Source organism: Erpetoichthys calabaricus, chromosome 11 (genome assembly GCF_900747795.2).
Source record: "Erpetoichthys calabaricus chromosome 11, fErpCal1.3, whole genome shotgun sequence".
Taxonomy (NCBI): domain Eukaryota; kingdom Metazoa; phylum Chordata; class Cladistia; order Polypteriformes; family Polypteridae; genus Erpetoichthys; species Erpetoichthys calabaricus.
The window spans coordinates 159,832,373-159,856,809 of record NC_041404.2 but is presented as its reverse complement, the minus strand read 5'-3'; positions in this window follow the sequence as shown (position 1 = coordinate 159,856,809).

Sequence of the window (24,437 nt, the reverse complement as noted above, 5' to 3'; positions counted from 1 at the left end):
AGTAAAAAAAGAGCCTGCATGAAATTTAAGAAAAAAAGTTTCACTTAATGGTTTCAAATTAATGAGAAAATTCTAAATATTCCTTAGACAGGCATCACACTACATGACTGTCTAATGTGTTAATGGTGAAGAATTGGATGTTAACACAAAATTAGTAAAAGCTAAGACTCTGAAAACAGTTAGACATGTCGGGTCTTCAAGTTCTGTAGCCTCGGCCTCTCAAGCACCTGGCCCGGATGGTCTCAGTGTGGAGGACACCATAGATGACATGGTAGCAAACCCTAACAACAGAGATTCTTCAAGCACAAAATGTTCAGTGAGTAATATGCCCCATTAATATCTAGTAAGGGATTGGCTAGTATCCCAGAAATAGATTGCGAGGCCCTCATAAAAGATGGTTCACATGGGGTGATGGGCATCCTGGCCAGGGCAAATCGTGTTCTCTTTTCCCGGTTGGGATAATAATACATGGCGGAAACAATTTATTCGCAAAACATACTTCATATGTTCAAGATGATTTACAGGAATGTCAACACATGTACCATATGTGGCATATACATTGTCTACAAAAATTGGATATAAGTATATACATAGCAGTACCATTAGTGTTAACATAATTTTGACTTACCCTATATAATGGAAGAATGGAAGGAAATGGCCTTCTGGGACCAACATGTTAGGTGGTAGCATCGCTACGGTGGCTCTCCCATGTGCACATCCTCAGAGACACATGAGGTGTAGTTCAGATGGGAGGCCCTGCTGGGTTTCGCGGTGTAAGGAGGTCCCCAGAAGGATGGAAGGAACTTTGGGACCTCCTAGAGGGTGAATTGATGAAAAATTGTGCAGCTAGTGTTATGGTTTCCTTTCTTTAAATTTTTCCTGGTCTCATATTTTTTACAGATTTTGTTACGAATGTTGTGACACATGTAGAATTCATTTATGCTCTCCAAACTTTTATTTTAGAACTGTGTTTCACATCATTTTTTCAATGCCATGTTTTTGTTACATTCCAGTGTTGATCCCATTGCCATAGCATTTGCTAGATGTGACAGCCGGAAGTGCATAGCTTTGACATTACTGTTGCAGCAGTATAAAGACAGTGTCATGCACCTTGTGATCATCCAAGATTACAGATTTTAAAAAAGCCAGAAGTCTCTCCTTGTTTTTGTGCGATATTTACTCTCTGACTTCTCTGGTTAATACAATCCTCGTTTTGTTTTTCTTTTTTCTTTAACTTTGATTTCTGGTTATTGTTATATTTTACAACAAAAGATAAGATGGTTTTGTTTCACGTTTCAATTTCTGGTCATCTTCATCCCCAATCCCTGTTTATTAGCCACAGTGTAATTGCTGGAGGCAGCAAGGAGTGTCCGCATACTGAGGAAAGGTCAAGGAGAAGCCAGCAGTTAGAAGCAACTGAAAACTATCAGCAGGAAAGGCGATTAGGAGGACGTGGCCACAAGTCTGCAGGCGCACAAGAGAGGGCAAGTACTGTATGATTGTCATAAGAGCACATGAAGGGAGACAAGATGAGGTGAGACTCTTTTTGACTCACTGTCTATGTGCATATTTGTTATTTTGGAGGCATTCCCCATGGCTCCACACAGTATGAAAGTTCAGTTAGATATTCTAGCGTTAATTTATGGCCTCCATTCTGTAAAAAAGTAAATATTCCAATTTGTGATGAGACTAAACTGCTCATTCTGTATGATTTCCCTCTTCCTCTCGTCTTGATGCTCATTACAATATAAAACAACTGCTCATGCATATGCATCGTACATCAGGTTCTCCATTATCTGCACCTGCTTCGTTCAACCAAGGGTTCCAAGGCAGGAAGCCTGCTGGCAGCATCAGGACCAGCTCTGTACAGGGTATGTCGAGTACTTTATGTGCACTTATTATATAATTAGTAATAAGTAATAGCATTTGCCTGAGAACTGATTACAGTGTGCTGTGCCTGCACTCAATGAAGAGCACTATCCAAAAATACACTGAATTGAATTTAATTACTTCTTTATGTAATAGTATAATGACTACACAACCTCACACATACCACACAGTGCCGGTGTGTTAAATAACACTGCTGAAGTCGAGGTACATTTTTGCCGTTCCAACCCAGACATCTTAAAGGTCAAAACTTTTACAACTAATAAGATGAGGCATTTAATCCACACAGTACTGCACATATTATGTTACACACTTCAAGATACAGTGCATCCTCATCACGACGGAAAAAATAAAAAAATATATACATAGAATTAATTTTATAAAAGCAAATGTGAAAAAATGAAAAACAATAAAAAGCACATGAAACAGCCATTAAAACAATAAAAATGTATACATTCTTAACTACTACTGTTTGACCCCCTCCTCCGTAAAAGATTTTTATGGAGTTTTGCAATTGTGAAATTGAATGTAAAACAAAATTTGGTTATTTCTCCCATCATGCGCGCTTCTCTAACAGGTGTCTGTACTTTTTACTTTCTCACATACATAGTATAGACAAAGTATAGGAATTGTGAAAAAATTCAACCTCAAGATTTTGATGAAACTTGATGTTTTAGACGTTCCTGAGTCCGAAAACACCATTTTTGAAATTATATCTGCACGCGTGTAAACAGGATAACTCGAAAACGCTTTGTCCTCGGTCAATGAGAGTTTGTACACCTGCTTCATATCAAAAGTAAGGAATCCTATCAACTTTAGAGCTACTTCTGATACTTTAACTGAATACTTTCGCAAATTTTCAAGTAAACTATGGTTATAATTACAGGTAGATGATGCAAACTTTGTATAGATTTTTTATAATGATAAAAAGCAAACAAATATGAAATTTGAGAAAAATTACTCAGCCGGAAGTAATATTTTATTTAAACAACCATTCAAATTTTTTGTATCATGGAAATATTAATGTGTATACAATTAAAAACTGTATTCAATATTACGCATATTCTTTCAATAACTATTAGCAATTTTATTTTAATGTATACATCATCAGTTTAACAATGTAATGTGTAAACATTGAACATGCCATGTAAACATAAAGATATAATGGGAACAATAAGCTACTACGTCCGTTTGTGTTACTGGTTATATATTTAATTTTATGATTTTTTTTTATTTCCGCCATCACTATCATAACTAAATGTAGCTAAATGCAGTTTTACCTATAGCAATTTATTACAACAAATATTATATAATATTAACACTATGTTTTTAGGTGACTATAACTCTTATTATTTTGCACATAATCTAGGTAATGCATATGTAATCATGAATAAATTCCACCATAGTTTTCAAGCTCCTTAAGTGTGAAAATATCGTTTTAATATAAAGTTTGATTATAAATAGAGACAAATGATTTATAATGTTATGATGAGAAACAAAGAGATATGAGATTTGAGAAATATTGTGCAACTGGAAGTGTTTCTCATGACCTTTTCCTCTATTTTAGTATATGAGAAAGTCGAGGGGAGCTTTAATTAAACAAGCGTGGTGCAAACTTCATCGTCATTATACCTGTAACTTACAACTTATTAACATGCCAGAAATTATACAAATTTTACAGAATGATATAATCAATAAATACACAATACAGCATGTAAATGAACACCAAATCAGTTACTGATGTGAAGCTTCGAAATGCGCATTTGCTCTTTTGATTTTCAGATGCCTTCGGGTGCTCCGGTTTCCTCCCACAGTCCAAAGACATGCAGGTTAGGTGGATTGGCAATTCTAAATTGGCCCTAGTGTGTGCTTGGTGTGTGGGTGTGTTTGTGTGTGTCCTGCGGTGGGTTGGCACCCTGCCTGGGATTGTTTCCTGCCTTGTGTCCTATGTTGGCTGGGATTGGCTCCAGCAGACCCCCGTGACCCTGTGTTCGGATTCAGCGGGTTGGAAAATGGATGGATGGATTTTCAGATGCTCAGGGTGGTAAATTGTATTCTGTGAATCAGAAACCTTTAAAAAGAAAACATTTCCCACAATTTTTAAAAGCATTGTATATCTCTGAACATGTATGTAATTCTTACGGTTCATACTTAACTCTCACTTTTTGCACTTTCATGGTTTTTTTTGTGTAGTATCAGTATAAACAGATCCATAACAAAAATGTCCGTCAGGAAGCCTCTATTGAACCATTGGGCAGTATCCAGAAGTCATCAGGCACATATACATCTTGTAACGGGTCAGACGCTGAGCTAAGAGTATCGGGTGCTTTTGACAGGCGTCCAAACCCAGCCAGCAAGCAATCAACTATCCCACCCATCACAACTATGATAACTGAGAGTTACAGTAAGAGTTTCTTTTGAATATGGAAATAATTGAATGTAAACCTCTGACTATCCTGGTCACTACAGTGTGATTATTTTATAAAGTAAGAAAAAATGAATAATACAATTGTATGAAAATGCCATCTTTACCAAAGTGTCTCCTCACCCAACGAGCTGGCTCTGAAGCACCTAATTCCTCATGTTCAGTTTTTATCTGTTATAGTTCCTTTAATTTAAAGTCACTTAAAGACATATGAGATAAGAAGAGAGCTTTTAAATTTAAAATAGCAGACTAATTGGAAAGAAATCCAATGAGCCATTCTGGATTTGCCCCCATTTTGATCGGTTAATGCACTGTATGAAAACACAAGCTGTGACCATTGAAAGAGGGGGCACCTGAAATCATAAGGGACTGCCACCCACTTGGGTACTGATTCTAACTGCTGGGTGATGGTGCGGCTCCTGCTGCTGTGACACAAACTCCTCCGCCACTCCCTCTCTAAAACTTACCTCCGTGTTTATTGCAGGGAGATGTGCAAATTGGGAAGATCTTTTCATCTGTCATCATGTGTGAAATAGCCAACTCATAATTATATAGCTGATGAAGAAATGAAGCTTGAAATGAAAAATGTAAAATATTTATTTAACACTAACTACTGATTTCTGCAAATGGGTATCATCACAAAGCAAAGTAATAAAGCGCATAAATGAAACAGCCCTAATAATCTGTACAAACAAGCAAATAAGATAAATACAAAGCAGGGGGGACATTAACCACTAGGATGTTGGCAAACGAAAATAAATGACAACTTTGTATTGGTGGCTGATTTGCAATGCATGTACGCTGGCCTTTATTCAGTTTTTACTCTAAGTTAATGAATAGTTGGCCCATGTCATGAATTCCAGGGGGATTTTCTTGTTTGAAAACCTATGGGCCATCTTTTTTCTTAAATCTCAGATTATTTCTTTTAATTGGTTTCTGTCTAGCAATACATTATTTTATTTATGAAGCTGCTGTAGTAAATACAATATATTTCAGCAGCTGTGCTAGCAGAGATGATTGATCTGTAAGTTCATATATATATATATTGTAACAGAGGCACTATATAGGCTCTTGACCCGACACAGATGGACACAGAGGCACGTACAAAATCAACAAGACTTTTATTTTCTTCACCCGTGGGCGCACGTCTTCCCCGTGACCCACAGGCAATACACAGTCCATAAGCACTAGTACACACCAACAATCCTTTCTCCCTTTACCACCACTCCTCCTCAGGCTTAGTCCTCCTCCTCCCGACTCTGACTCTTGAGTGGTGGTGGCTGGCCCTTTTTATAGCCCACCCGGAAACATTCCAGGTGCTTGACCATCTGGTCCTAATTGCACTTCCGGGTGGGGCTGAAGATTCGTCCAGCCGGGCTGTTGAAACCAGACAGCCCCCCCCTAGCGGCCACCCCGGGCCCCAAGCAGGCTGTGGGAGGCTGCCACCAAGCGTCCTGGGGGAGGTATTGGGCTGCCCATGGTTGCTCTCCCTGAACATAAGCAGCAGAGGCGTCCCGGCTGGGCGTGGGACCTGACCATTCATCACAATATATATATTCAGTATATATATATATATATATATATATATATATATATATATATATATATATATATATATATATATATATATATATATTATTGTGGTGCCCGGCGGGCAGGACGCCCTTTTTCTCTCGCGCATCCCGACGATGTAACACACTCAAATTACAATTCAACCATATATGGTCTGTCACATCCTGCTGACCGTATATAACATATTGTAACAATAGGCTGCATTAATAATGGAGACAAGTTGTGGAGGACTTTGTCTAGTGGTGCATAGAGAATCACCTGCAGCTCAACATCAGCAACACTAAAGAGGTGGTGGTGGACCTCTGGTGTGCCAAAGATCCTCTGAGACCAGTCACCTTTCAGAAGGAAGATGCAGAAGTGGTGCAGAGGGACTAGTACCTGGGGATTTGCATAAGGAGCAAACTGGATGGCTCTGTCGATATGGCGGTGTGGTACAAGAAGGGCCAGAGCAGACTATACCTCCTGAGGGACCTGGGGTCATTTGATGTGTGCAGGAAGCTTCTGGACATGTTTAGCCAGTCCATAGCCCTGGAAAACAACTTCAAAATATGCACAATGCCTGAAGTAACTTATCAGGAAAGCCAACACGTGACATTATAGATATTCAAACCTGCTTAATCAAAGAAATGGATAAAGGGCCTATAGCGTATGTAAACCCTTTGGAATTACCTGATTTTCTGTATTAGTTGGTCTTATAAAGGTCATCTGATCTTCATCTAAGTCACAAGTATAGACAAACTTGTTCAAATTAAAATCACACAAACAATTCAAATCTTCCATGTCTTTATTGAACACTTCCATAAAACATTCAGCATGCTATGAAAAAAATAAGTAAACCCTTAAATTTAATAGTTGGTTGAACCTCCTTTGGCAGCAATAATAATAATAATCATAATAATACATTTTATTTAATAAGCACTAGCAAGCACTTCTGGTAGCTGCAGATCGGACCTGCACAATGTTTTAGGAGAGAATTTGGAACATTCTTCATTAGAGAACTGTTTCAGTTAAATCATATTCTTAGGATGTCTTGTGTGAATGGCTCTCTTGAGGTCACTCCTAGCATCTCTATTGGGTTAAGGTGTGGAATCTCCAAAAGGTGGATTGAAGTCATTTCATAGTGGATTTACTTTGATGTTTAAATTTATTGTCCTGCTACATCCCTCAACATCTACTGAGCTGGTAGACAGGCTCCATGACATTACCTTTAAGATACCTTGATAAACTTGGGAATTTATTTTCCCCTGTATGGCTGAAAGCTATCCAGGCTCCAAATTAGGAAATCGTGACACTCCCCCTGCCATACTACACTGTTTCATGTTGGCATGCCATGTCGTGTTATGCCGTATGTACTGCTGCATATTCATCCTAAACAATTCAATCTCAGTTTTAACAGTGCACAAAACACTTTCCTACTGGCACTGTGGAGTGTCAATGTGGTCTTTGGCAAACTTCAGGCCTGTCCAATGGTGAAGTATGATAGACGGAGTGTTGTTTTTTGGTGGTGAAAGTGTCTTCTTCCTTGGTGTCCTGGTAGGCTCATGAACAGAGATGTTAACCTGTTCCAATAATTCCTTTGAGCATTTAGCCATTACTCCAGGGTTCTTGTTTACCTCACTGAGCATTCTGCATTGTGCCTTTCGAGTTATCTTGGCTGGACGCTCAATTCCAGGGAGAGTAGCTACACTACTAAATCATTTTCATTTACACCCAGTTTTTCTAAATGTGGACTGATGAATGTCTAAACTCTTTGAAAGGACTATGTGACCCTTTCCAGCTTTATACAAATCGACAATTCGTGATTGTAGATGTTCCAGGATCTCATTTTTGTGCGGCATAATTCCCATCAGCAGATGCTTGTTGTGAATAGCAAACTCAGAATGTTGGACTCTTTTTTTCATTGGTCAAAGTAGCTCCAAACCACACCACCAATCTTGTTGCACTGGTTGGACTCCAGGTTTGCTAACTCCTGACTCCAGTTAGCTTGTGTTGAAATCATTAGCCTAGGGGCTCCAACCTACACTGTGAATGTTTGAACGATGTATTCAACATGTACAAGAACAATACATTAACTTGTGTGTTATTAGTTAAAGCAGACTGCGTTTGTTCATTACTGTAAGTTTAATGAAGATCACACCATATTTGAAGACAAATCTTCTAATATAATACGCTACTGTGTCTGTTCGTTTGTCTGTCCAGGATTTTAAATCACTTGTAGCTCGCAAACCGTTTGACCTATTGACCTGAAATTTGGTACACATATACTACATGACGTCTACTATCCACTTTTGATGATGATTGACCTCCAAGGTTATTCCTCTTTATATTTTTATTTTATTTTATTGTAGAATCAACTCTCGGCAGCGGGCAGCGGGGTGGCGCATGTGTACAGGTGCCATTCTCATCCCTACCACCTTCGCCATCACTTCCCCTACCTTTTCATATCTTAAATCATTCTAGAGGCAGATTGAAGACTTAAGTGCCAGCTTAAGTGAAAAATTAAGGAAAATATACTACGTAATTGCAACACAAACACTGACTTAATCAGTTTTAATGCAAAAAGATGCCGACGGAAGAAGAGAAGAAGCGGGCCGCTAGGGAGGAGAAAAGAAGAGCTGCTCAGGAAGCAGCAACTGCATCGACCTCTGAGCAAACGAATGCTAAACGTACAGAGAAAGAGGATGAAAACTAGGAATGCTCAAGTCAAGTGTATTCACTGCATGTTATCTGGTTACTGGCTTACATATAAATGTGGTTATTTACTTTTTCTTTGGAAAGTGATGGTCTACATGCCGCTTTATTGTTTTGTGCATCTATTAACACAGTTCTGTTAATTGTTCTCAAAAAAGACATGCATTCCCATTTGCTTTGCAAAGCATCTTGGGATAGCTTACATTATAAAGGGTGCTATATGAGCTAATGAATTATTGATTGAGTAAGTGACATAAAAGAAATGTCACTCCTTACTTTAAATTGCGCTTTTCCCTGCCCCAGCCATCCCAAATTACTTCACACAAGAAATGAACATTCTAATCAAGCATCGCCTTGTGAATTACAGTAAGATCATACAGTATCTCAGGAGAGCAGCACGTAGAAGAAAGGCTCAGTATGCAGACGTGGAAGGAAAATGTTCACTTGTAATGAAATTTATTTGATCATTTAGCAGAAGCAGACAATGTCCAAAGACACAATGAACCACCATTTTGGTACGCGGTGTATTGCTATTATCCCGAGTTCCTATGTAAATAAAAAAAAAAACAAATTGAATAATTATTTTTATTTGGGATGTGCTTGTTTCCTCTCTCTTAATATTAATTGCTTTTCTTTACACTGCACATTCACAGACTCAAAAAAAAAACCCCAGCAATTATTAAGTGAAATGATTAAACAGCATCTCCTGCATATGAATTATTTTTCTGTGATTAAAAATGTGAAGAAGTATTAGTAACCATTTCATTTTATGTATTGAATAGAAATCCAAAAGTCCTAGTATTTTTGTCAGCACAGTGAATTGTTAAATGAGCAGCTGTGCTCACACGTTAAGTTTTGGCCATACCCAATGACGGATGTTCTCTATTTCAGCGCTTTGAGTACTGAGAAAAGCGCTATATAAATGTAATGAATTATTATTATTATTATTATTTGGGTGTTGAGATTTGGTGCCCTGATAGGCAAAATCTTGTGTGGGTGTTCAGAAAAAAATTCAGACATAAAAAATAAAGAGTCTGTCCTGTTGTCAGCTGCAGACAAACCACATTACTGAAGAGCAGTCCTTTACAGCATTCATGGATCCCTGAACAGGCCTATTGGACCCCAAGGTCAGATGGACCTTCAAAGTTAAACCAAATGAACCTCAGAAGGTCACCCCAGGTGGAATGGTAAGGATTTTTGACTCCCTTCTCTAGTCTCCTGTGTTTAGACCTGCTGATGGTTGTTGGCCTCTACTGAACTCAGTCACGATGCTAAGAACTGAGGACAAACACTTCAATTTTTGGTTTCATTAGACCAGAGAAACTTGTTTCTCATAGCTTGAGATGCCTATGCACAAACTCCAAGAAGGCTTTGATATGTTATCTGACCACTGTGCCATAAAACCCAGATTGTGTTGCAGTGATGGTTGTTCTGACTATCCCATCTCCACACAGATTCTCTGCATCTCAGCCAGAGTGACCACCAGGTTTTTGGTCATGTCCCTAAAAAATACCAAAAGGGATTTATGGTGTTGCTGAACTCTAAAGGAGTGATTTTTCTCTGTTTCAACTATGAAATAAACTTTTAAAACTCCAAAACACCTTTTTAGTGAGTTTCGTGTTTGCACAATGTATGCAAAAGGCAACTCGTCAGCTTTGCTCACCATTACCTATTATTTTATGATGTTACGTATTATAAGTGGGTTAAGAAAATAAAAGAACAATATTGTACACCTGCATATCGTTACTAAGTGAGATAGGGGGAAGCCACAATAAAACAGACTGAAATACGACTTTTTAGCACATGCCAAACCTTTGCTCAGGATATGGTAGAAAGAGAACAACTGGCATTAGTCACTTTTACTGTCCCTTGGTATGCATTTATTCAAGTCCATTTTATGATGAGGCACTTATAATTTTAGACGTTTGATGCCAATACAGCCTCAACGTAGAATTAATCATCTTGGTTCACATTATTGAATACCTCCAGTGGTGCTGTCTCCTGTAATAATACATAATAAAACCATTTTTCCCTCAGTCAATGTAGATGCTTTCCAAGGTCCATGGAATTTTTCAATAAGCCATCCAACTTTATTAATGTAGCATTAAACAAATGTTTGTTAAACCACATTAAACCAGGAAATACAAAGAAGTAGCCTTCATAGGTTCAACCCAGCAAGGAGTTACAGCAATTACTGAATCCAATCACACACAAAAAGAATAATTTCTTGACTGATGACAGCAGATAAATTGATGTAGAGGTAGTGTAGATGATGGATGGGACAGCCAGCAATTACAAAATGGTCAGCTTTTAATAAATACAAAAATATACCTAGTAGTGCTGGAAATTTTGGATAGAATCTATCTACAGTATTTATAGATCAATATATATGGCAGAAAGATCTATCTATCTATCTATCTATCTATCTATCTATCTATCTATCTATCTATCTATCTATCTATCTATCTATCTATCTATCTATCTATCTATCTATCTATCTATCTATCTATCTATCTATCATAAATACATGTAGTGCGGTCACCTTCCAGGCCAGCTAGGTATGTGGTACTACTCTAGGATGACATGGAGGCACTGTCACTAACAGGCTTGGGCTCTTTTCTTCCCCATAACCTCAAGAAACCACCCACTGACGGCAACTGAGCCAGAGAAGCCCAACCCCTTCAGTTCCACTCCTAGAAGGTGGCATCTCATTTTGGACTTGACCACGATAAGGAGAACATTGGGAGAGCCCTGACTAAAGGGAATTGTCCCTCATTGAGAACACCTGCAAGTGCATCATTTTCATTATTTAGTTGATTTTCTTGTTCGAATGAAACAGGGTTTTGTTTGGTTGGCACCTCAGACTTTTGGCTTTTGCCATGCTTCATCATTTGCCCTGCTACACTATCTATCTATCTATCTATCTATCTATCTATCTATCTATCTATCTATCTATCTATCTATCTATCTATCTATCTATCTATCTATCTATCTATCTATCTATCTATCTATCTATCTATCTATCTATCTATCTATCTATCTATCTATCTATCTATCTATCTATTGTGGAACGAGCCCCAGACACAGACAGGTAGACATCGTATTATGCACCACAATACGTTTATTTACAATACTATTTACAATAAAGTGCCACACAACCCCCAAGACTCCCCCAAAGTCCAGGCCTCACACTATGCCTTCTCTCTCTCTCTCTCTTGCCTCCTCCCAGACCTTGTCCTTTTCCTCACCCGACTCCAGCCTTGAATGGAGGGAGGCGGCCCCTTTTATAATCACCCGGATGTGCTCCAGGTGCTTCCTGGCAATCTTCCACCAGCACTCCCCAGGTGTGGCAGAAGTGCTGGGGTCCAGGGCTTCAAAGGCATTGGGGCGCCCCCTGGCGGTCCCCAAAGCAACCAGGGCAGTCGCCACTTCGTGGTCTGGAGGAGGTGCAAGCCCTCCTGGGCGTCTCGGCTGGGTACCACCCCCTGCCGCATGCCACACTATCTATCTATCTATCTATCTATCTATCTATCTATCTATCTATCTATCTATCTATCTATCTATCTATCTATCTATCTATCTATCTATCTATCTATCTATCTGTATCTGTCTGTCTGTCTGTCTGTAAAACCTTGTTAACAATCACTATAGAAGTCCATCAGTACTTACTGTATGTATGAAAAATCCAAAAATTAATACAACTTCCTGTTCAGACACAATAATCAGCTTAATACAAATTTTAAATTCTAAATGTAAGGCCAAGTCTTCAGAGCCAGTGAAGCTTTTACTTGCATGACTGACCAGCATGTCTCACATTGCCACTATGATCAGCAGACAGGAGGTCAGAGAGACAGACCAGGAGATGTCAGCACTTCCTCAGTCCTTTAGACAGTAGAGAAAATATTTCTCAAAAGCTGTAAATGATGAATTTACAGCAACAACTAATAAAACAATGAACTTTCCTATAATGTGACTCAATCTTTTTCTTTTATTTTCCATTATAATGCCAGCTACCCTTATCTGCAGTAGAGTGATGTCCCATCTGAGGATTGGTTGCTGCCCAATGCTCCCTGTGACTCTAAAATGTTATTATCTATAGTTAAGGGATAGAAGACAATGTTTTGAGGAAACTTACAAAAAGACAAATTATTTCTAGTTACTGTAGCAAGCTATTTCTGTCTGCTGTCTCATATTAGGCCTTGATCTAAATTTAGTTTGCCTCAGTATATGTGGGGACCCCAGACAATTGTAGGCATGTCTACAGAATGGCAAACCCCTAGGCCTCTGTAAATTCATAGTGAAAGTGGAGGAGAACCATGGCATTGTGGGAGGGGGGCTGGTGGGTTTTGGTATTTGGGGGCCTTCCTCCAGTGGCAGTGTTCTGCTACTGGAAATAATATACATCATCTTCTCCATTTTTTTAGTGTGGCATTTTAAAATAGCTCCTCTTTAGATTTCCCAAATCCCTCACCAGGGCAGCAGTCAGCTAATGACAGTCGATGTGGGGACTGATTTGTAGTTACAGTCGAGGTTTAGAAAAGTAATTTGTATCCTGAGGCAAGGACAAACAATGTGTTACTTGTTCTTTGTGTCTTTATTATAAGACTTGGATTAGAAGGACAATCCCATAACCCAACAGTCCTGTGCGATGCCACTAATCTGATTTAGCTAATCTGGTCATTGCCATTATCAAATGTGAGCTCTGCCTCAGTGTTGCTGCTTTTTCATTCATCTCTCCAACTATATAATGCCTCCTTTCCCTGTGCCAGCTTTATCAAGGTCAAGATCTTAGAAAATGAGAGCCGCCTAGGAATAGGTGCCAATCCAGAGTAGGACTTACTGACTCACAGGGTGCCAGTTTCAGGTCACCAATCAGTTTTATTGTGTGCCTTCAAGCTGTATTAAAAGTCTACCATTGCACCTGAATAAAGTGAGAATTTGGAAATGATTTGCTGGCCAGAGCCCAAACACTGTGAGGCTCTCTTTGTTCAGTTAGGAGCAAACCTTCGATAACAGTGCATATGCCCAATTTGTGTCATAGTGAGCCAGATGTTACACTGGCAGAAATGACTGCATTCGCCATGGCGCGGCACACTCAAGCACAAACCTCCAATAAACCAAATATGCCCATGTCTGTTTGGGAGCAAGAAGGAATATTGAGGAATTAGAGAAAACCAACCTGGAAACATGAAAAGTATGTTACATGGAAGAAAGGCCTCAGCCAAGAATTATATTAGCACTGAGTGGCAGGTTTTGGGATCAGTTCTGAGATAATTGTTAAAAATTTTTGGACAAATCCACAGAAAGATTTGACAATGTGGCAGATTTCAACTACTCCATGCATCCATCCATCCATCCATCCATCCATCAAAACCTCATTTTATGGTCAGAGGGAGCTGGAGGCAGAGCTAAGAACTTCATCGGGTGCAAGTCCACCACAGGATACACTCACTCAAAGTGGGGCAGTGTGAGGTCACCATTAGTAATGAGTAAGCCCTGTTGAATTCACTTCACCTCAAGTTTGGTGAAAATGCGGAAAGGTTTTTAAAATTCACTGAATGAGGAAAGGAGAAGATGAGCAAGTTTAGAGTGATTTATAATGGTGCAACGGTCTTTTAAGCGTCCCTGAGGGCTAAGGACACATCTGCCAACTATGCTGCACTGTTTATTGAGGCCAAACATGTGAGGCAGCAGTGCTAATCACTGCACCATCATGCTTCCATGAAGTAAAATTAATGGAAATAAAGGAATACTCCACCCAAAAATTATATTTTTGTATGTCACTTACCCTCGTACTTCATATGTTTTCATGCAGCTTGCAGGAAAGGATAAAATGGAGATGGTGTATCCAAAATTGGCTGCTACAGCTCTTTAATGTCACTCTGGACTCGAATAGTATCATGGGGCACTGGGAAAAAAAGTCAGCTACGCTATCCTAATTTCACAAAAATTAGGGTTAGGCTTATTTAGCTTTAGACAACGGCTGCTCCTTGGAACTCAGTCTGTGGCTATGCCCCTTTTTTTCCCACTCACACTCTGATGCGTGATAGGGTTAGGGATAGTGAATAGTGAATTTCCTCTTAAAAAACACTTTGGTGAATTTTCGCCGATCAACACCGGTCACCGCTTAGCCTACCAGACGTTAACAGGCGCGATTCAAGAAAAAACCACTCAGATACAGGGAGAACATGCAAACCCGACAAAGTCCCTGACCTAAACACAGCAGTACAAGCCACTTCACCACCATTCTGCCCATCCCATTTACATTTGAAATTGACATTAAATCTGTGAGCTCTTTGGTGGCACATTTTGCCAGCAGCACACGCAGTTTTCCTAAAGAGACTCAGTTTGATGCTAGAATTAACAGTAAAGCTCCACAGATCCAGGGTCGAATTTGAATCCTATGTCTGGTCTCTCTCTGTGTGCAGTATGCATACTTTCCTTGTGTCTGTATTGACTTTTTCTCCTGGTAATTGAGTTTTCTTCCCACCTCCTGAAGACATGCATGGTAGGTTAACTTTAAATTAAACCTGTGTAGGTTTGTGCATGAGAAGACCATAAGATGGACTAGTACCCCTGTCCTTGTGCCTATCGCTGCAATGAATAAACACCATGCAGAATGCTGAATAATTGGAATACAAAATGGATGGATAGATTTTTAAAACTGCTGGCATCCTATCTAGGCACAGTTCCTGCTTTGTTTCTGATGCTGCCAGGTCAGGCTTGATCCCTTAGACCACTAAACTTGGAATATGGATGGACGGTTGCGACTTTATTCAGTGTAGCCCTCTAGTGGCTAAAGAGTTATACTGTAATACCAAGATGGCAAGATGAGTCTCATCATACATATCTGTCTGTAACTCATATACATGTAAAGTGGTCTTCATTTTGAATGGCATGAGAGAATTGATGGTTTGATAGATGGGCCTGTGAAGACCGCCAACAATAGGGACTGCTGCAACAAATACTTGAAACAAGAACAAATTGTGTCAACCACATGTAAAGTATAACTTTATACCTTTATATGTACCTGTTATTGGCATTTTGAATTCCTAGTGCATGTGTTCAGATTTCCAGTCAAGTTCAAATTTGACTAAGCTTGTTATCTTTATCCAGTGGCTCATTTTTATTTCCTGTTTTAAAGTTATTGTTGCTGCTTTTGAAGTTTTATTTTTATGTGTTTTTTTTTTGTTTGTTTGTTTGTTTGTATGAAGTTTTTGTTAATAATATTTAATGATTGTGTATTGATGTTTTTTGCCTGTGTTCTTTTGTTTTCTGTGGTGGAACCCCAAGAGGCGGAGACACCATGATGTCACTACTGAGGGGCCGCCCTCCTCATATATATTTCAGACTGGGGAGTAGATCTGTCAGAATTTCATGGATTGTGGAGGAGTGCATTCCATATCGAGAGTATTGCTTTCTTTATGTATTCCTGGTTTATCAAATTTTGTTTCTAGTTTGTGGATTTTCTATTTGGTTAGTGATTAATTTGCATTTTTAACCATTTGTGTTTCTTTTCTTTATTTAACTCCATTTATAAAGATTCTTGGTTCATCTTTTTCTTATCAGGTCACAAATTATGTTCACCCTCCCTCCCTTGAATGGCTTTTTAATGCATTTCTGAATATTTGTTCTGTTTTTTAAAACCAATGTCTCATTTTGGGTCTGGTCAGGCCTTGAAGCCTGCCTGCTGAGTTAGAGGTCAGGCTACCTTAGGTGAGGTCTATTTTGGGGCAGCCTAAGGAGATCTCACTGAGTTACATCCACACATACATGGGGAGAACATGCAAACTTCAAACACCAGGCCCAAAAGAAAGCGTAAGGAAAGACAAAAACACGTCCAAAGAACATTTACTGCACGTTTGAAGTTCCTTCCAGTAGAAACAAGTCCACGGCAGGTAAAAAAAACTGCAAATAACAGCTTAGTTTCTGACAAATTCAATATACTGGCAAATGTAGTGGTGAGGAGAAATGTATCTAACCATTTACATTTGAACAAAGAGACGGTAAAGGCCTTTCTAAAGTTAATTGGAAAAAGAGTTCCAGAGGGATGGCCTGACGAATAATGGCACAAGAGTCATGAATATCATTCAACACAGAGTGATTCAGGCTTGGCTTCAATTTATTCTGCACAGAACACAAGATTTAAAACTGTAACTAAAAGAAGATAATTATCTGAGCCTCCCCACAGATGCAAACAAAATAAGAATACGATAAATAAATAAATTATTGATCCTGAGCTGCAAATAGCAGAGCATTCAGTTTTCTGCAGCATTTGGATGAAAGGAAAATGGATTTAACTGCGTGTAATAAAAAGACTCACACATTGTCAAATGCACTTAACGGCACCATCAGAGCTGTGCTGCTAAACACGTTTGGCTCCACATTATTATTTCAAGGTCTATTTTGATTTTGGTGAGAAATACGTTCTGGCACCAGGTAGCACTTGCTGTCTTTATACATCTTTTTAATTCTCATCTGGCTTGCCATTAGTGAGGAGTTTGCCGGCCTTCCCTATTTATTACGTAGTAGCAGTAGCAATAGTAGTACCGTCACGTAACGGTAGAGAGTTCGGTAACATTTTTACTTGGAAGTCTGACTAACATTGAACATGTCACTACTCTCTAGCACCATGATGAATAAGAAGGCATTAAAATACCCAGCTTGATATTTATTAGGAAACACATATCCCCTTTCCTGTGTACTCCTCTTTTCATATCACATGTTCAGTTCCTAGTTACTGAAATCTTGTGGAAAACCCCCCCCAAAAAAAACAAACACCTCAGTGGTTCTTGATGGAAAACATTTGTCACACGTTGTCTTATTTCAGTCAAAGCACCCTCTATTTAATAAAATGATCTTCCATCTTTAAAAGGCACCATTTCAAATTACATTAAAAACTGACATGATTTTGGGACAAGTATGCACGCTGGTGTGTCATGTGCATCTAATACTAGGGATAGAACCAGGGCTTGAAGTAGAAACAAATTTTTGGCATTCAGTTGAAGAGTGGAGTGAGGATGTTGTGTCCTCCATGAAACATTGAGCTGTGGGATACAATCACGTCTGATAGACAAGCAGGTGGGGGTCCCTCATAAAGCTTCAAACGTTGCGGGTAAACTCACTAGTATGCTAACAAAAGGTGCCGCTACTCCAAGTAGAAATTGGAAAAGTTGCTGGTACTGCATCCTGTTGAGGCCCACATAAAGCACTGGATAGAACCACATATACAGAACAACTCATTTTTAATTAAAACTAATTTATTTATTTATCCATCCATCCATCCATTATCCAAGCTGCTACATCCTAACTACAGGGTCATGGAGGTCTGCTGGAGCCAATCCCAGCCAACACAGGGCAGGGAACAAATCCCACCGCAGGACACACACCAAGCACACACTAGGGACAATTTAGGATCGCCAATGCACCTAACCTGCATGTTTTTGGACTGTGGAAGGAAACCAGAGTACCCAGAGGAAACCCACGCAGACAAAGGGGAGAACATGCAAACTCCACGCAGGGAGGGCCCGGGAAGCGAACCCGGGTCTCCTAACTGAGAGGCAGCAGCACTACCAAGTGCGCCACTGTGCTGCCCTATTTATATACTGTATACAGTATATACACAGGTCCATAAATATTTGGACAGAGACACCTTTTTTCTAATTTTGGTTTAGTACATTACCACAATGAATTTTAAATGAAACAACTCAGATGCAGTTGAAGTGCAGACTTTCAGCTTTAATTCAGTGGGGTGAACAAAACGATTGCATAAAAATGTGAGGCAACTAAAGCATTTTGTAACACAATCCCTTTATTTCAGGGGCTCAAAAGTAATTGGACAAATTAAATAACTGGAAATAAAATGTTCATTTCTAATAGCTGGTTGAAAACCCTTTGCTGGCAATGATAGCCTGAAGTCTTGAACTCCTGGACATCACCAGATGCTGGGTTTCCTCCTTTTTAATGCTCTGCCAGGCCTTTACTGTAGCGGCTTTCAGTTGCTGTTTGTTTGTGGGCCTTTCTGTCTGAAGTTTAGTCTTCAACAAGTGAAATGCCTGCTCAATTGGGTTAAGATCAGGTGACTGACTTGGCCATTCAATAATTTTCCACTTCTTTGCTTTAATAAACTCCTGGGTTGCTTTGGCTGTATGTTTTGGGTCATTGTCCATCTGTATCATGAAACGCCGCCCAATCAATTTGACTGCATTTAGCTGGATTTGAGCAGACAGTATGTCTCTGAACACCTCAGAATTCATTCGGCTGCTTCTGTCCTGTGTCACATCATCAATAAACACTAGTGTCCCAGTGTCACTGGCAGCCATACACGCCCAAGCCATCACACTGCCTCCACCGTGTTTTACAGATGATGTGATATGCTTTGGATAATGAGCTGTTCCACACCTTCTCCATACTTTTTTCTTGCCGTCATTCTGGTAGAGGTTGATCTTGATTTCATCTGTCCAAAGAATGTTTTTCCAGAACTGTGCTGGCTTTTTTAGATGTTCTTTAGCAAAGTCCAATCTAGCTTTTCTATTCTTGAGGCTTATGAGTGGCTTGCACCTTGCAGTGCACCCTCTGTATTTACTTTCATGCAGTCTTCTCTTTATGGTAGACTTGGATATCGATACGCCTACCCCCTGGAGAGTGTTGTTCACTTGGTTGGCTGTTGTGAAGGGGTTTCTCTTCACCATGGAAATGATTCTGCAATCAACCACCACTGTTGTCTTCCGTGGACGTCCAGGTCTTTTTGCGTTGCTGAGTTCACCAGTGCTTGCTTTCTTTCTCAGGATGTACCAAACTGTAGATTTTGCCACTCGTAATATTGGAGCAATTTCTCAGATGGGTTTTTTATGTTTTCGCAGTTTAAGGATGGCTTCTTTCACCTGCATGGAGAGCTCCTTTGACCGCATGTTGTCTGTTCACAGCAAAATCTTCCACATGCAAGCACCACACCTCAAATCAACTCCAGGCCTTTTATCTCCTTAATTGATAATGACATAACGACGGACTTGCCCACACCTGCCCATGAAATAGCCTTTGAGTCAATTGTCCAATTACTTTTGAGTCCCTGAAATGAAGGGATTGTGTTAAAAAATGCTTTAGTTGCCTCACATTTTTATGCAATTGTTTTGTTCACCCCACTGAATTAAAGCTGAAAGTCTGCACTTCAACTGCATCTGAGTTGTTTCATTTAAAATTCATTGTGGTAATGTACAGAACCAAAATTAGAAAAAAGTTGTCTCTGACCAAATACTTACGGACCTAACTGTATATATATATATATATATATATATATATATATATATATATATATATATATATATATATAGATTTATAGATATATATAGATAGATAGATATATAGATATTTATATTTATCATAAGACAAGAAGCAGACATGAAAAAGGCTTGGGGCACATCCATTACCCTGTATAATGAAAATAAATTGAAAAAGAAATGATCTTTTTACAAACACAGCAATAACATATTTTTTCAGATGGGAATCCAATGCAGAAGTACCTCAAATTTGGCCGACCTTTCGCTCATATGGGATCTGGGCAGGAAGGGGTGAGTCCAGGAGGGCATACGCCAGAAGTGACTTCAGCAGTGGGATGGCTGTCAGTTTTCCATTCTGCAGAAGAAGGAAGAGAAAAAGGCATTAATACACAGTACCAGTCCCTGGTTTGGTGGCTAATTACCATGGCCAATGTCCTGAAACTGCCTCCCAAGCGCACATGCGTACATATACAAATATATGTATATATTGCCTACAGGCAGATTTGGGAATTTAGAGGTAATTGTATTAACTTGAGTTTCATCTCACAGGTCAAAATGGCTCCTACTGTACAAGTGTTTCTGTTAATGGATTAATACTCTCTCCACAGCTGGGTTCTTATTAATGGTCACTTTTAGCATGCACTTAACATTAGAATTCAACATTACCATTTACCATGCATGTTGTATTTTGTACTGCATGTAGTAATAAAGAGTGGCATGGTGGTACAGTGCTAGTACTATTGCCTCGTAACAAGGAGACTAGCGTGTTTCTCTCCAATGTCATACGGATAAGATAGACTTTTTTGGAATCCAAAATTTTGACCCACAAGTCTCAGTAAGTTTTTTTTTTTTTTCCTGTGTCCTACAGTTTGCACACCAGTGCCGCCTGCTGGCTCGGAGCAAGTGAAACATCTGAACAAACAGAAGCCAGACTAGCAGGCAAAATGACCAGAGCTTAGCATTACTTACATAACACCGCATGCTTCTGTCTACTTTCTCTCTACTAAAGGGGGGTGTCTTGCACTTTTGCAGGGGAGAGTTGGATGAGGCTTGATAAAGAATGGAAGTGCAGAGCAACACAATGGATCAAAGGTTCTACAAATATACCCAGGCAATGCCTGCTACTTTGGCTAATATAATATAATCTCTCTATATATAAAATCCAACATCTGTCTGTCTGTCTGTCTGTATGTTTGTCCGTTTTTTACAAGAGAACTTCTTAACGGATTTAGATCGGGTTTTTTTCTATAATTTGCTTGAACATTCTGGTTGATTTCATGACTTCTCTCATCGCGTTAAAAATCATAGTTTGTTTGCAGGAGCGATAATTTTGTGCAAATCCGAGACAGAGGCTGCAGGCCGAGGAGAGGGGAATGAGTGATGTCAGGCAGGGCCCTCCTCACTCATGCGCCAGTCTCCGTTTGAATCGCTCTACCTCTGGCCATGTTTTGGAGAGTACCTTGCCTCCACTTAGTTAGTGATACCTTTTTGTTTATTGATTTTTAAAGTTTGTCCTGTTTCACTGCTACATGGGTGGAGGCATGGGGGACAACTAGTATATAATATAATATAATATAATATAATATAATATAATATAATATAATATAATATAATATAATATAATATAATATAATAATTAATATAATATAATATAATATAATATAATATAATATAATATAATATAATATAATATAATATAATATAATATGGGCGGCATGGTGGCGCAGTGGGTAGCGCTGCTGCCTCGCAGTTGGGAGACCTGGGGACCCGGGTTCGCTTCCCGGGTCCTCCCTGCGTGGAGTTTGCATGTTCTCCCCGTGTCTGCGTGGGTTTCCTCCGGGCGCTCCGGTTTCCTCCCACAGTCCAAAGACATGCAGGTTAGGTGGATTGGCGTTTCTAAATTGGCCCGTGGGTGTGTTTGTGTGTGTCCTGTGGTGGGTTGGCGCCCTGCCCAGGATTGGTTCCCTGCCTTGTGCCCTGTGTTGGCTGGGATTGGCTCCAGCAGACCCCCGTGACCCTGTGTTCGGATTCAGCGGGTTGGAAAATGGATGGATGGATAATATAATATAATATAATATAATATAATATAATATAATATAATATAATATAATATAATATAATATAGGGATAGAACAGACTGTGGTACCTCATGACCCTAAAATTGCATTATGATTTTTTGATAAATGGATGAAATTAAATGAAAGAATGGATATTAAGTTTCAAACATCCCTTCCAGGATTGATTCCTGCTTTTCTCCTGCTGTGACCCATGATAGTCACTGGCAAGAAGCCACCCCAGGTGGGTCATTTTCTTGTGCCCAGTACTGAAAGATAAACACAGGCTCCCCACTACCCTGAACTTGTTTAGCAGGTTGGTAAATGAATGAATGAATGAATGTCTATTTTCCACCTTCGCAACTGTTTCACAGATTTAAAAACTGCACCATATCACATTGGTCAGAATACGGTAAAGATGGATGTAAAAATGTCCAGATTTAAAGTTGTAGTTGTACTTTTTAAATTGATGAAACTGAAGCAATGGTAACATCTAAGGAAATCCAAGCAGTGTCTGTCAGGCATCAAAAGACAATTCTCTCATTCTTTATTAAGATCATTGAGCAAGCTGTGCTTCCAATTGGCATGTCAGCCTATCTGCCATTCCCATGATGCACCTCACCATTGCCAGTCTCCAGTGAAACATGGACTGCAGGTGGCTAATTACTGTTGTGCAATTGATGCAAAAACACTTGAAGTTAAATGGGATGATTCTGACGTGGAAAGAGATGAAGAAAAACAATCTATCAATTAAATACTTAAATGCATCAAATGAAATCTACAGCAAATCATTATTCAAATTAGCGTCTGTTGCTCAGATTCACCCACTCTGTAAGTGAAATACTGCAAATTTTAAATATCTCCAAATTTGAAAAGAGACATTGTAATGGCACAGTGCTTATAAAAGCTGATGCCAGGCTGTGTGGAGTCTGCATGCTTTCTTTTCCTAATGTTCATCCACTTCCAGGCACTGCAGTTTCCTTCCACTTCCCATAGGTCAGTTCGTGTGTGTGTGTGTGTGTGCGTGTGTGTGTGTGTGTCTCACGGTGTCCCATGCAGGGCTGCTCCCTGCCTTGCCCCTGAAACTGTCAAGGCTTCAGTTCCATATGACCTGGTCAGAGGCTTTGGAAAATTATTTGCAATCCTTAGAAATTAAATATTCTTTCTTCCCCACAGTTACACTCTCTTTCCTTGTCCATTTTCTTGAATAAGATCCATGTTTTATAGTGGAATTCAAGAAAAAAACACAAGTAAGCTAGTAAGAAAATGAAAAAAGGGTAAAGGGTTATTTCCATGTTAAAAAAGTAAAAGACTGTATAGTTTTCATTTGTTGTGCAACTGAAAAGAAAATAGCAAATAACCAATATAGAAGGCAACACAGCCTGGGAAGATGAAGGGACAAAGGGTGAGAGTAGGTGTGAAAAAGTTGCCATTAGACAAGAGGAACCACATTAATAAAATCTGCATCTACCCTAATGTCAGAGGGGGAAACTTTTACATTTTTTTGTGCACTGGGTGGGTCCATTAGGCACCCACTGTTGGGACTAGGGGGGGTGAGAAGTTAAAAGGCTATCTGTAATTATTAATGGTATTTGCTGTCCTGCAAGAGAATCACTGCTTTGAAGTCTGGCCTTGGTAGAATGTCTGTATTTACCTGGCTTGGAAATATTGGTTCCGAATCAGCATATCTGTACTTATTAATGTTTGGTAACCATACATTTTGTTAACTTGTGTTTTTATTAATTGTTAAACCCAGGCAATTTAGATGTGCCATTGATTAAACTGTTTGTCCAGGACTGACAACAGCAGGGGTGAAGTAAATATAAACTCCTGGGCAGCAGAAGGCAGGAGGGGAGTCCACAGGAAACACTGCCAAGACACTCGGACAGGGCACAGGGGCTCGCAGACAGACAAGAGTACCTGGCTGGCACGACGTGAGGCACAAGGACGGCAACATTTACTTCCAGGGAGGAAGAGACAGCTCCACAAGGAGACGCCAGTTGTGGGTCCAGCGAAAGAGGGAAGCCGCATGAGAGGACCAAGCGAAGCTGACAGATGAGGAATGAGGCGTGCCTAGGTCCCAGCAACACAAGGAGCCCAGAGTGGAAGAAAAAGGAACAACGAAGAGACGCTGACAGGGAGTCAACAATTTGATACAACTTCTGCCGGGGAACAGAGTGCATCCATGAACAATTTAGTGTTGGGGTAACACAGTGCCCAAACTGGACTCTGCACCACTAAAGGTTGTATCCACTAATTCTTGTTTTTACGGACTTTTAGAGTGTGGACTGTGTATTTTCCTTTTACAAAAAAGGAAATTAATTCCTGATATGTTTAGGTTCTGTTATGTTCGTTTATCTTTTTAATGTACCTTATATTGTTTTGTACAATAGAACTTACTGTTGCCTTTTCCAGAAATTACTGTTGTGTCTTTCATTGTGTGTTTACTCACTGCCCAATTTAAAGAAACCTGTGTGCTATTATTGGTAAATTTCAGGAGTTCCCAGTCTCTTAATAAAACTGGGTGGCGTA